Source organism: Boleophthalmus pectinirostris, unplaced genomic scaffold (genome assembly GCF_026225935.1).
Source record: "Boleophthalmus pectinirostris isolate CB_2022bp ecotype Guang Dong unplaced genomic scaffold, ASM2622593v1 HiC_scaffold_21, whole genome shotgun sequence".
Taxonomy (NCBI): Eukaryota; Metazoa; Chordata; class Actinopteri; order Gobiiformes; family Gobiidae; genus Boleophthalmus; species Boleophthalmus pectinirostris.
Genome location: NW_026571175.1, coordinates 3,697,108 through 3,707,922, shown reverse-complemented (window position 1 = coordinate 3,707,922; position 10,815 = coordinate 3,697,108). Strand labels below are relative to the sequence as shown.

Sequence of the window (10,815 nt, the reverse complement as noted above, 5' to 3'; positions counted from 1 at the left end):
CCCCGGGGCCTCCTCCCGGTGGGACATGCCCGGAACACCTCCCGAGGGAGGCGCCCAGGAGGCATCCGGAACAGATGCCCGAGCCACCTCAACTGGCTCCTCTCGACGTGGAGGAGCAGCGGCTCTACTCCGAGCTCCTCCTGTGTGACAGAGCTCCTCACCCTATCTCTAAGGGAGCGCCCAGCCACCCTGAGAAGGAAACTCATTTCGAGCGCTTGTATCCGCGATCTCGTCCTTTCGGTCACTACCCAGAGCTCATGACCATAGGTGAGAGTAGGAACGAAGACTGACCGACTGAATTTTTATTTCTTATTTCTTATTATACAATTTATTTTATTGTATGTATTTTATTGCATTTTAATATATTTATGTATTTTTTATTCTTATTTATTCTATAAATTTATGTATATAGTCTATGGTTCTAGCATTAAAAAAAAAGTTTATTTTATTGCCTGCTTTTATTTTGAAGCAGTAAGCGGAAGTCCGTCTCTGTCATATTACGCGCGTCTTGACGTAGCTCCAGCACTGACGCTTTTCATTCTCAGTAGATTTTTTTCCGCCGCTGTTGGATTTGACCTAATCTGACAATAACAACCATAACAGCGTTTTAAATCACCCAGCTCAGCCCTATCTGGAATATTTCTCATCTTTTATCTGGATTTCTATAGATTTCTATTGTTTGATTGCAATCTTGTGTAATTTTCCCCCTCGCATTGCGGTCGGATCTTTTCACTCAGGGCGTGTTGGGGGCGAGTTGAGCCCGGGTTTTGGAGCTCGATTTCGGGACGACTGTGAGGAATGACAGCGGCTAGAGACGGACTGATCGGAGCCTAAAATGGATACGATGGATTATAACGACCTGGGGAACCGCCTGGAGCAGAAACTCAGCCTCCAGGACAAAAGTAAGCCCGGGGTCGTGTGCGTAAAGACGGGGTAGCGGTGGTCGGAGCCGCGGGGTGGATGGAAGGAAGGTTCGTGGTGGGTGGGTAGGTGGTTGGGTGGGTGGTGGGAAATTCCTATGAAGACGAGAAATGGAGAAGGCGATATGATTTATGAATGTACAAGTCAGATCTGATGGTTAAAATAGAAATTAATCACTCATCACTTGGATTAAACACAGAAAAGGACGCACGGAGCACAGAGAAAACATGTTTAATACACCTTAATACAATGCAATACCGTGTTAAACTCACATTCATTCACGTTTTGTGCATGTTTTACGAGTTGTATTAACAATAAAAAACAAAAAAAGAGCATACAAATATATAAACAGTGGTTGGACAGTGGTTATTATTGTACTTGTTGAACTGTAGGCTTGCAATTGGCAACTAAAAGAGCTGAGACATAGACAAGGAGTTAAAGATAACATAATATGATAAATTTAATGGTTGTCACGGAAAATAGAAACATATATTGAAGAAAGTTGTACAAAAAGGACTAAAACATGTCGAAAAGGTCATAATACAATGTAATAGTGATAATAACTGCATGCATCTTCTTAAAGGTGCATTGTGTAACTTTTCTGGTGGTGTTTCTATGGAGATGTCGTAGAATGTTCCACAGTGTGACATTAAACAGTTTTACTTTACATTTATTCAATTACAGGTGGTTTTATGTCTCAAAAATACCTCGAAAAACAGACATTCTGACTGTGAGCGGGTCGCCTCTCCACAGATCTGACCTGTAACTTGATCCGGTTTGGTCTCTGTGAAGATAGAAAGGTTTAATGCCATACTGTGAAACATTACAGACAATGAAATAAAAATATCTACATGGAGAAAAGCGATTGACAGACGCTCCGGCAGAAAAGTTACACAATGCACCTTTAGTTTGCAAGTATTCAGTGTGTACAGTTAAACAAGAGGTGTGGAGAGTCAGGGTGGTTCTTAAGACCGGCTGGAACCATCGTCTTATGAAAAAATAAAGAGTTTTGTTGCGTTCTGAGCAAAGAATTCAACTTTTAAAACAAACAAGCAAGCAAAATGTATTATGATAAGTCTGCTCTCACTTCTAAACACGGTTATGAATTCAACTGAAGTCTAAATCTTATATGTTATATGTCTTCGTGAATGTTAGGGGTGTGCAAAAATATTGAAATATCGATATATCGTATTGTTTAATTTGATGATACAGTATGGATATCGTGGGCTGCTGTATCGATATCACCAAGAGTATTTTTTGGGTGTATTTTACTGAATTATTTTGTGAAAGAGCTGCAGTTGTGTTACTTGTTTAGAGAAGTTCACTTGTTTTGATGAGTAAAATGGGTGTTTTTCATATTAACTTTGCACAAACTTAGTGGTATAATTAAGATTTTTAGTATTCTGATTTACCGTTTGTTTTATTTTAACCATATTGAATCGATTTGAAATATATTGTATCTAATCTTATTGAATCGAAAGTGCGATGTATCGTATCATGGCCTGTGTATCGAGGTGTGTATCGTATCGGCAACTTCTTAGTGATACCCGGCCCTACATCTTATAGTATTTTCTTGCGATCTGTAGCTGATCCTAAACTTCTTGCAGTATTTGTCTTGTTGTACACAGCTGATCCTTTCTCTGCCTTGTTGTTGTAGTATTTAGTTGTAATATTATGTAGTATTTAGTTGTAATATTTTGTAGTATTGAGTGTACTGTGTATAGTGTAGTATTTAGAGTGTAGTGAGTGTACTGTGTAGTCGTATAGTGTAGTATTTAGAGTGTAGTGTAGTGAGTGTACTGTGTAGTCGTATAGTGTAGTATTTAGAGTGTAGTGTATGTGTGTACTGTGTAGTATAGTGTAGTATTTAGAGTGTACTGTGTAGCTGTATAGTGTAGTATTTAGAGTGTACTGTGTAGCTGTATAGTGTAGTATTTAGAGTGTAGTGTGTAGCTGTATAGTGTAGTATTTAGAGTGTACTGTGTGTAGTGTTATAGTGTAGTATTAGAGTGTACTGCGTAGTCGTATAGTGTAGCATTTAGAGTGTAGTGTGTGGGTGTACTGTGTAGTTGTATAGTGTAGTATTTAGAGTGTACTGTGTAGCTGTGTAGTGTATAGTGTAGTATTTTAGAGTGTACTGTGTGTGTATAGTGTATAGTGTAGTAGTTTAGAGTGTACTGTGTAGTGTATAGTTGTAGTATTTAGAGTGTACTGTGTAGTCTGTGTAGTGTAGTATTTAGAGTATGTAGTGTGTAGTGTATGTGTAGTATTAGAGTACTGTGTTAGCTGTATAGTGTAGTATTTAGAGTGTACTGTGTAGCTGTATAGTGTAGTATTTAGAGTGTACTGTGTAGCTGTATAGTGTAGTATTTAGAGTGTACTGTGTAGCTGTATAGTGTAGTATTTAGAGTGTACTGTGTAGCTGTATAGTGTAGTATTTAGAGTGTACTGTGTAGCTGTATAGTGTAGTATTTAGAGTGTACTGTATGTAGTGCACCTACTATTATTATGGGCTGGCATATGTGTATTCAAGTTTTTATATATACGAGGTTCAGGTTTAGCAGTTAGAGAAAATCCACTCACCGCCAGCTCAGCTCAGCTCAGCTCAGCTCAGCTCAGCACACAAACTTTTCTAACAGTTATATCTAATTTATGAACGTGTTTTTATTATAAACTCGTGACATAAATTCCAGACCTTGTGAAACTAAGAATGCATGTTATTATTTTTAAGTAGCAGCTTAAATGCTCATTCCTTCACCTGCTGTTGTGTCCTTGGGCAAGACGAGTGACTGGTGAAGGTGCGGACAATGGTGCAGACTGGCAGCCTCGCTTCAGTCAGTCTACCCCAGGGCAGGCGTGGCTACAGAATATTACCGCTGTGGAGTTTTTGAATAAAGAGTTCAGAAGAGTTTTAAGACGCCTGTTCAGCACAATACACATGAAAGGAAGAAGGGATTATTATTTATATCCACTGCTAAACACTGACTTAATGTCACTGAACAGAACATTTTATATATAAAAAGCTGTTTTAATAATCACTGTTGTACTGATGTAGTTCTTTAGTCATTTATTGATGGAGTCTTAGTCGGTTAAAATGTCTGTCATGAAAATGGAGGGAAATCAGCATTTTTTCATTATATCTATATTGTATTAATTACACACACAAGTTACAGTACATCTCGACACATTTGTACCGTCCTAAAAGGGATTCTGAATGATTTTTGAACAAATTCTGTATCTTTTAAGTTTCTTGTGTTGCACTTTTATAAATTATGTTCATGGCAGGTACAGAAATAATTCATATTTCTGCCCAAATCAACAATTACAGATGCCCTAGGACAGGAGTGTCAAACTCAAATTCACAGAGGCCAAAATTAAAAATTGGGAATAAGTCATGGGCCAAACTAAATATTTATTGAAATTTTTCAACAATGTTTTTGCATGTAATGTTAACCATTTTCTTATCTTATTCTTCCGGGGTTCTTGCAAACTGCCTGGTGTATTCTGATTCCTGATCTAGTCGCTGGAGAGAAATGAAATGGAGTGGAGGAACTAGATGGCGCCAGCCTGGCTAATATAAAATAGGATTTCATAGTAAACTTCTGCGAACAAATGAGGTTATAATGACATTATATTGATATTACATACTGAAAAAATGTGTGCTGCTTCAGGAAGATTGATAAAATGACATAAACAAGCCCCCACATTTGGTCTGATACATTCACATTTCATTTAATTATGATGTAGAAGCGGATTTTCCGATAAAAGGCCGGCGAAAACATTCCCGCCAAGAGAATGAGACACTCGCGCGGGGACTTTCAAGACAGGGGGACACTCGAGACGGTATTCATGGTGTCACTTAATAATAATAATAGTACATAACACGTGTATAGCGCTTTTCAAGATACTCAAAGACGTTTTACATGAAGCGACCAACAAAGACAAGCAAAAGAAATAAAAAAGTGAATGAAAGGTGGTTTGAAAGACATGGGTTTTCAGGGCTTTTTTAAACATGTGGATGAGTCTCTGATGTGTTCGGACATGGAGTTCCTGCAGCGGTGAAGTCCCTGTGCCCCCCAGGTTTTGCGTTTAGTCCCGGTGGAGTGAGACGGCAGGTTGTCAGGCGTCGGCTGATCGGAGTGTGCAGTATGTTTTTCCTGAAAGATGCAAATGTTTTTATAATGTGAAACTTTGTGATTTAACTGACTTATACCTTCTGAATCTCAGTGGGGACCTCCTAAAATAAAATAAAATAAAAAAACAAGGACTTCTATGTGAGCAGCAGAAAGGAAAAGTGAGTGAGTTCGCTGAAGATTTAGGAGTAAAACCTGTTCTTTTCCACACTCTTTTCCCTAGTACTTTTCCGTCAGTCAGTTTGCAGTAGTATTTTGAAAGCAGTTCCATGATCAGGTCCTCAGAGATACACAGAGTTTTACAGAGCGCTTCTGCCACACCTCCTTTTTATCAACCAATGGATCTGCAGCACATGTCTTTAGTCCAACGAATCCAAGAATTCTGAATTAATATTAAGAACACACACAGACTTGTCCGTGCGACGAAACAGGCCTCAAATGTCACTGTAACTTGTCACTACAGTATGATGCAAAGTTATTTTCTTCGTCTGTGATTTGATGATGTAATTAGACGTGAACAAGCCTCTTCTACGTTCTTTTTGTACATATTTGGTTCAGTTATGATTTATTTAGTTATTTTTTATATGCTTAGTCCCTGGCAGTGATGTGATGTGAGGAAGGCAGAGAGTTGTAGATGTTAACGTTGGAAAAATACTGAAATCTGAACTCTTTTACTCAGATTCAGACCCCGCGGAGACTCAGGGAGGGCATCTGACGCACAGGGAGGGCATCTGATACTCAAGGACATTGCAGGACGTGTTTGTAGACGTCTAAACTAAAGTTACATGTACGTAAAGTAAAGAAAAAGACTGAAATTGAGCTCTTTTATACAGAATCAGATCTTGTTGAGATGCAGGGAGGGCATCTGATACTCAAGGACTTTGCAGGACGTGTGTGTAGAGGTCTAAACTACAGGTACATGTTTGTAAAGTAAAGAAAAAGACTGAAATCTGAACTCTTTTACACAGAATCAGACCCGTGGAGACACAGGGAGGGCATCTGACAAAACAGGGACTTTGCGGAATGTGTTTGTAGACGTCTAAACTACAGGTACATGTACGTAAAGTAAAGAAAAAGACTCAAATCTGAACACCTTTAGACTACATTTACACTGAAACGAATCGCCGTATCACCGTATCAGAAATGATCTGCGTCCACACACGCCGTTTCTGTGTCCACAGTCCTTCTCTAGCCACACAGCTTTGAGCATATTTGTTGATCTTTTACAGAAACGACATTTAAAACTGCATGGCTCATTTGCATAAACTAAGCGCTCAAAAAAATGTGGTTCAGCTTCTGTTGGACTAAAGGACAGGACTCAGTGTTATATGAGGCAAGGCAAGGCAAGTTTATTTGTATAGCACAATTCGTACACAAAGTAATTCAAAGTGCTTTACAGAATAAGAAATACATTAAAATCATAATAAAAACAAATCAAAACATAAATAATCATGAAGATTAAAATTAAAAAAGAGAGACATAAATTGGAGAGAAGAGTGCGGAATGAAAACCTTTCAGTTATTTGCACAGTTAAACAGAAATGTTTTGAGCCTGGATTTAAACAGCGTCACAGAAGAGTCTGTCTCACATGTTCAGACTGTTCCAGGTTTTAGCTGCATGAACCTGAAACTCTGACTCCCCTTGTTTAGTCGTGACTCTGGGCACCAGCAGGAGGCCGGTCCCTGAGGTCCTCAGAGTGTGAGATGGTTCATATGACACCAACATGTCACAGATGGACTTTGGTGCTCGGCCATGGAGAGACTTGTACACAAGCAGAGCTGCTTTAAAGTCTATTCTCTGAGGCACAGGAGCCAGTGCAGAGACCTGAGCACAGGACTTATGTGCTCGTACTTCCTAGTTCGAGTCAGGACCCGAGCTGCAGCGTTCTGGATGTTCTGGATGTTCTGCAGCGTCTCACAGCTCGTTTGGAGAGACCAGTGAGCAGACCATTACAGTGTCTAATCTACTGGAGACAAACGCATGGATAAGTTTCTCCAAGTCTGATTTAGACAGTAAACCTTTGATTTTTGCTATGTTTTTTAGATGGTAAAAGGCTGCAGATGTTATTGATTTGATGTGGCTGTTAAAGTTCAAGTCTGAGTCCATTATTACCCCTAGATTTCTTGCCTGATTTGAAGGTTTTAGAGAGAGAGACTGGAGGTGATGCTGACACTGTCCCTTTGTTTTTGTGGACCAAACACTATGACTTCAGTCTTGTCAGAGTTTAGCTGGAGAAAGTTGTTTTGCATCCACACACTGATCTGTTGGATGCAGTGACAAAGTGAGTCCACTGGTCCATAGTCTCCTGCTGCCAGAGAGACGTAGATCTGAGTGTCATCTGCATAATTGTGGTAGGACACGTTATTGCTGCTTATTAACTGGCCTAATGGCAGCATGTAGAGATGAGTGTTCTTTCTGTGACAGAGGGGTGTTCTGCTGATGGTGAGTCTGTTCTGTGTTTCTGTCGTGTTGGAGATGGTTCATGTTAAACTTTTCAGAGATTATACGTCTGCAGGTTGTACACACAGACACACGTTTATATGAATGGACATATATTCTAGCTTCTTAATGTTTTGGCGGTGAATTACTTTACGGCGCATAGATCTACATCAGTATATCAGTGTTTTAAGGCGTCCACACAGATCAGATCTGTACTCAGATGAATTTGTGGGAGCTGGAGGCTCAAAGGAAATTTGTTCCGTCTCTGGAGCAGTTTTCAGTCGGATTAGTGTGGACTATCACTGCATCGACAACGAAAACGACTTGAATACGAACTAGTGTGGATGGGGCCATAGACAGAATCAGACCCCGTGGAAACACAGGAAGGGCATCTGACACACAGGGAGGGCATCTGACACACAGGGAGGGCATCTGACGTACAGGGACATTGCAGGACGTGTTCGTAGACATCTGAACTACAAGTACATGTATGTAAAGTAAAGATGATTTTGTGTATTCTGGTAGGTTTTGGTGCAGTAATTGTCCCAGTGCAGTTTCAGAGCTGCTCTTTTGATCAGAAGGTGACATTGCCGTGTTAAAAACCCTCCCCCTTTTCTCCTCTCTCTCTCTCCCCTCCAAATTCTCTCTCTTTTTCTCTCTATCATCTCCCCTCAGCTCCTCTCTTCTCTCTCCTCTCCTTTCTTCTCTTTCCTCTCCATCACCTCCTCCAACCTCATCTCTCCTCGTTCTCTCCTCCTTTTATAAGCCTTCCTCCTTTTTGTCTTTCTTTATCCTCCTTCTCTCTCTCTCTCCTCCTCTTTCTCCATCTCTCTCCTCGCGCAATCTCTTCATCTTCTCTCTCCTCCTCGTCACGTTTTCTCCATGTGTAGGATTGTGCATTGAAGCGCTGCGTAGGTGTCTGGACAACATGTACTCTGCGTATTTCAGATTGTGAGATTTTAGTTTGCAGTAGTCGTAGCAGGGACTTAAAATATAAAACCTTTTACAGAATTCAGTGATAGATTTAAATCTGATGTTTTCTTATTGTTTTCACATCTCTTTTCCCTCTGGAGATGCCGCAGAATCGGAAAATCTGTGTTTTTTATTGAGTGATGCAGGTTACACTGGTGTTTGCTCTGCACACTGCACACAGAAGAGGAGCAATCCAACCAACGCAAAGTCTCCGAAGTGCTGCACAATATAAATTAACACATTAAATGAAGTAAAACATAAAATAAATAAATAAGCAAGTCAATAATAACATAAAAAATACTCAAATTTGCAAATAAACTCAATAAAAAACAGTCAGAGGATCACACAACAATCCGGTGAGTAAAAATGTGTTTTTAAACGAGACTTAAAAGATTCGACTGAAGAGGGTGCTCTTAATGTGAGGGGGGAGAGCGAGAGTTTGGGGCCCAGTCACCCCAGGGTCATCCCGACCTCTGAGTTGCGCTTTTGGGACGACAAGTTGCAGCTGGTCCTCAGACCTCAGAGCAGGAAGGAGTGTAGAAACAGTGAGGTTTGAGATGTACGTTGGGGCCGGTCCATGAAGTGCTTTAAAAACAAACAATAACATTTTTAAATCAACTCTAAAATGAACGGGGATCCAGTGCGATGAGGAGAAAATAGGTGTAATGTGTTCTCTTCGACGTGTGCTGGTTAAAAGACGTGCTGCGGAATTTTAGTTTTAGTTGCAGTAGTCAAGACTTGCAGAGATAAAAGCCTGGATCACCCGCTCCAGATCACTAAAAGATAAAGCCAATTTGAGTCTGGATAAAAGCGATAAAAACTTGTCCAAAAACTTGTCCAACTTAAAATCTGGTCCAACTTAAAAAAAACTTGTCCAACTTAAAATCTTATCCAACTTAAAATCTTGTCCAACTTAAAAAAAACTTAAAATCTTCAAAAGCTGCAGTTTTGGTATAGTCTTGAAAAGAGCGCATGTCAAACTGAAAATTTGTAGACAATAGTTTGCGTTTTGGACCTATTCATATTTTAAATATTCATAGCCAGCCAAGACTTGACGTCATCTAAACATTTCAGCAGGCTGCCAGAGAGCTGCTATTGATTTTCTTGAGCAGCAAATAGATTTTCAGGCTCGTGTCTTAAACACTATAGCACAAGAGACGCACCGATTCACCTTTTTCAGTTCTGATACTGATACCAAAACTAAAGGTTTAAGTATCTGCTGGTTCCCGATACCAACCGATACCAACCGATACCAGAGCAGAGACTGAAAACAGCATTTGGAACATGTTTTTCTTAATGATTTAATGGCTGAATGATTGTATTGATACACATTGTCTTTTATTGGCATGTACGTCATTTATAACACCAGCCTGTCCAGGGACTGAAGGCGGAAATGAGCAATTTTGCTATAACCTGCACAAACACAAAACCCCTCTTTGTGTAGGTCAATGTTTGCATGTGCATTGTCCCAGATAAATAAACAAATAACTAAACATAAACTAAATTAAAATAAAATAAGACAAAACTGATCCAAATGTGTTCTGTGCCTGTTGTTTATCTCTCATGTAACCACAGAACAGCTTTGTGTAAATAAATGTTCAAAATGGGCAAACTATGTCCAGAAAATAATCTTATTACATCAGATTATATGTCCGTCCAGGATTTCTGAATCAATATTTGAAAGCCGATATCTGATCCTGCTCATTTTTCTGTATCTGCACCAGCATCTGATCGCAGTGTCGGGTTGGTCTGTTCCTGACTAGTACATGACCTGCACTTCGCTGTGTTCATCTGACACCGATCTGTTTTCATGTCGGCTTTGAACCGCGCAGTGTTGTCAGTGAGCTGACACTGTACGCTTTATACATATTATAGTCAGTTCATTTCAGATAAAATTCCTTGTTGTATTAAGTATATTGTATGTATTTATTAAAGCTCACGAGTGCAAATGATCCTGACACCATTAAAAAAAAACATAAATACACTATGAAGCTTACCTCTCATATTTCTTATAAAAATATTATTATAATACAGAGTAAAGAATACAGATAATACTCTACTCTTACAGGTTTGTTGTGAAGCTACTGTTGGCTGTAAATGTCTAAAAATCATTGTTATAATCTCGGGAGGCACCAATAACACTTTTTTGAAAAACGATACAAGTACGAGTATAATCATTTGTGTACTTGCTGATACTGAGTACCGATACTGATACTTAAACCCCCAACCCCATGAACATACAATGACAATACATGGAAATGCAGATTTTATATTTCTCTCTGATCTGATGTGATGGCCTGGAAATGGTTTTGTGTGGAGTATAATGACGAGTAAATGCTTCATCTGTCCA

General features: G+C 39.5%; 1 protein-coding gene across 3 annotated transcripts in view; it reads left to right on the top strand.

Moving 5' to 3' along the window:
* The first annotated feature begins 526 nt into the window (after positions 1–526).
* The window catches only part of map7d1b (MAP7 domain containing 1b), an 80,430-nt gene continuing 70,141 nt past the window's right edge, over positions 527–10,815 (top strand). For all 3 annotated transcript variants that reach the window (XM_055157160.1, XM_055157159.1, XM_055157158.1), the window contains exon 1: positions 527–902. The gene's annotated coding sequence lies outside the window, so the exon portion shown is untranslated. The remainder of the gene's footprint in view (positions 903–10,815) is intronic.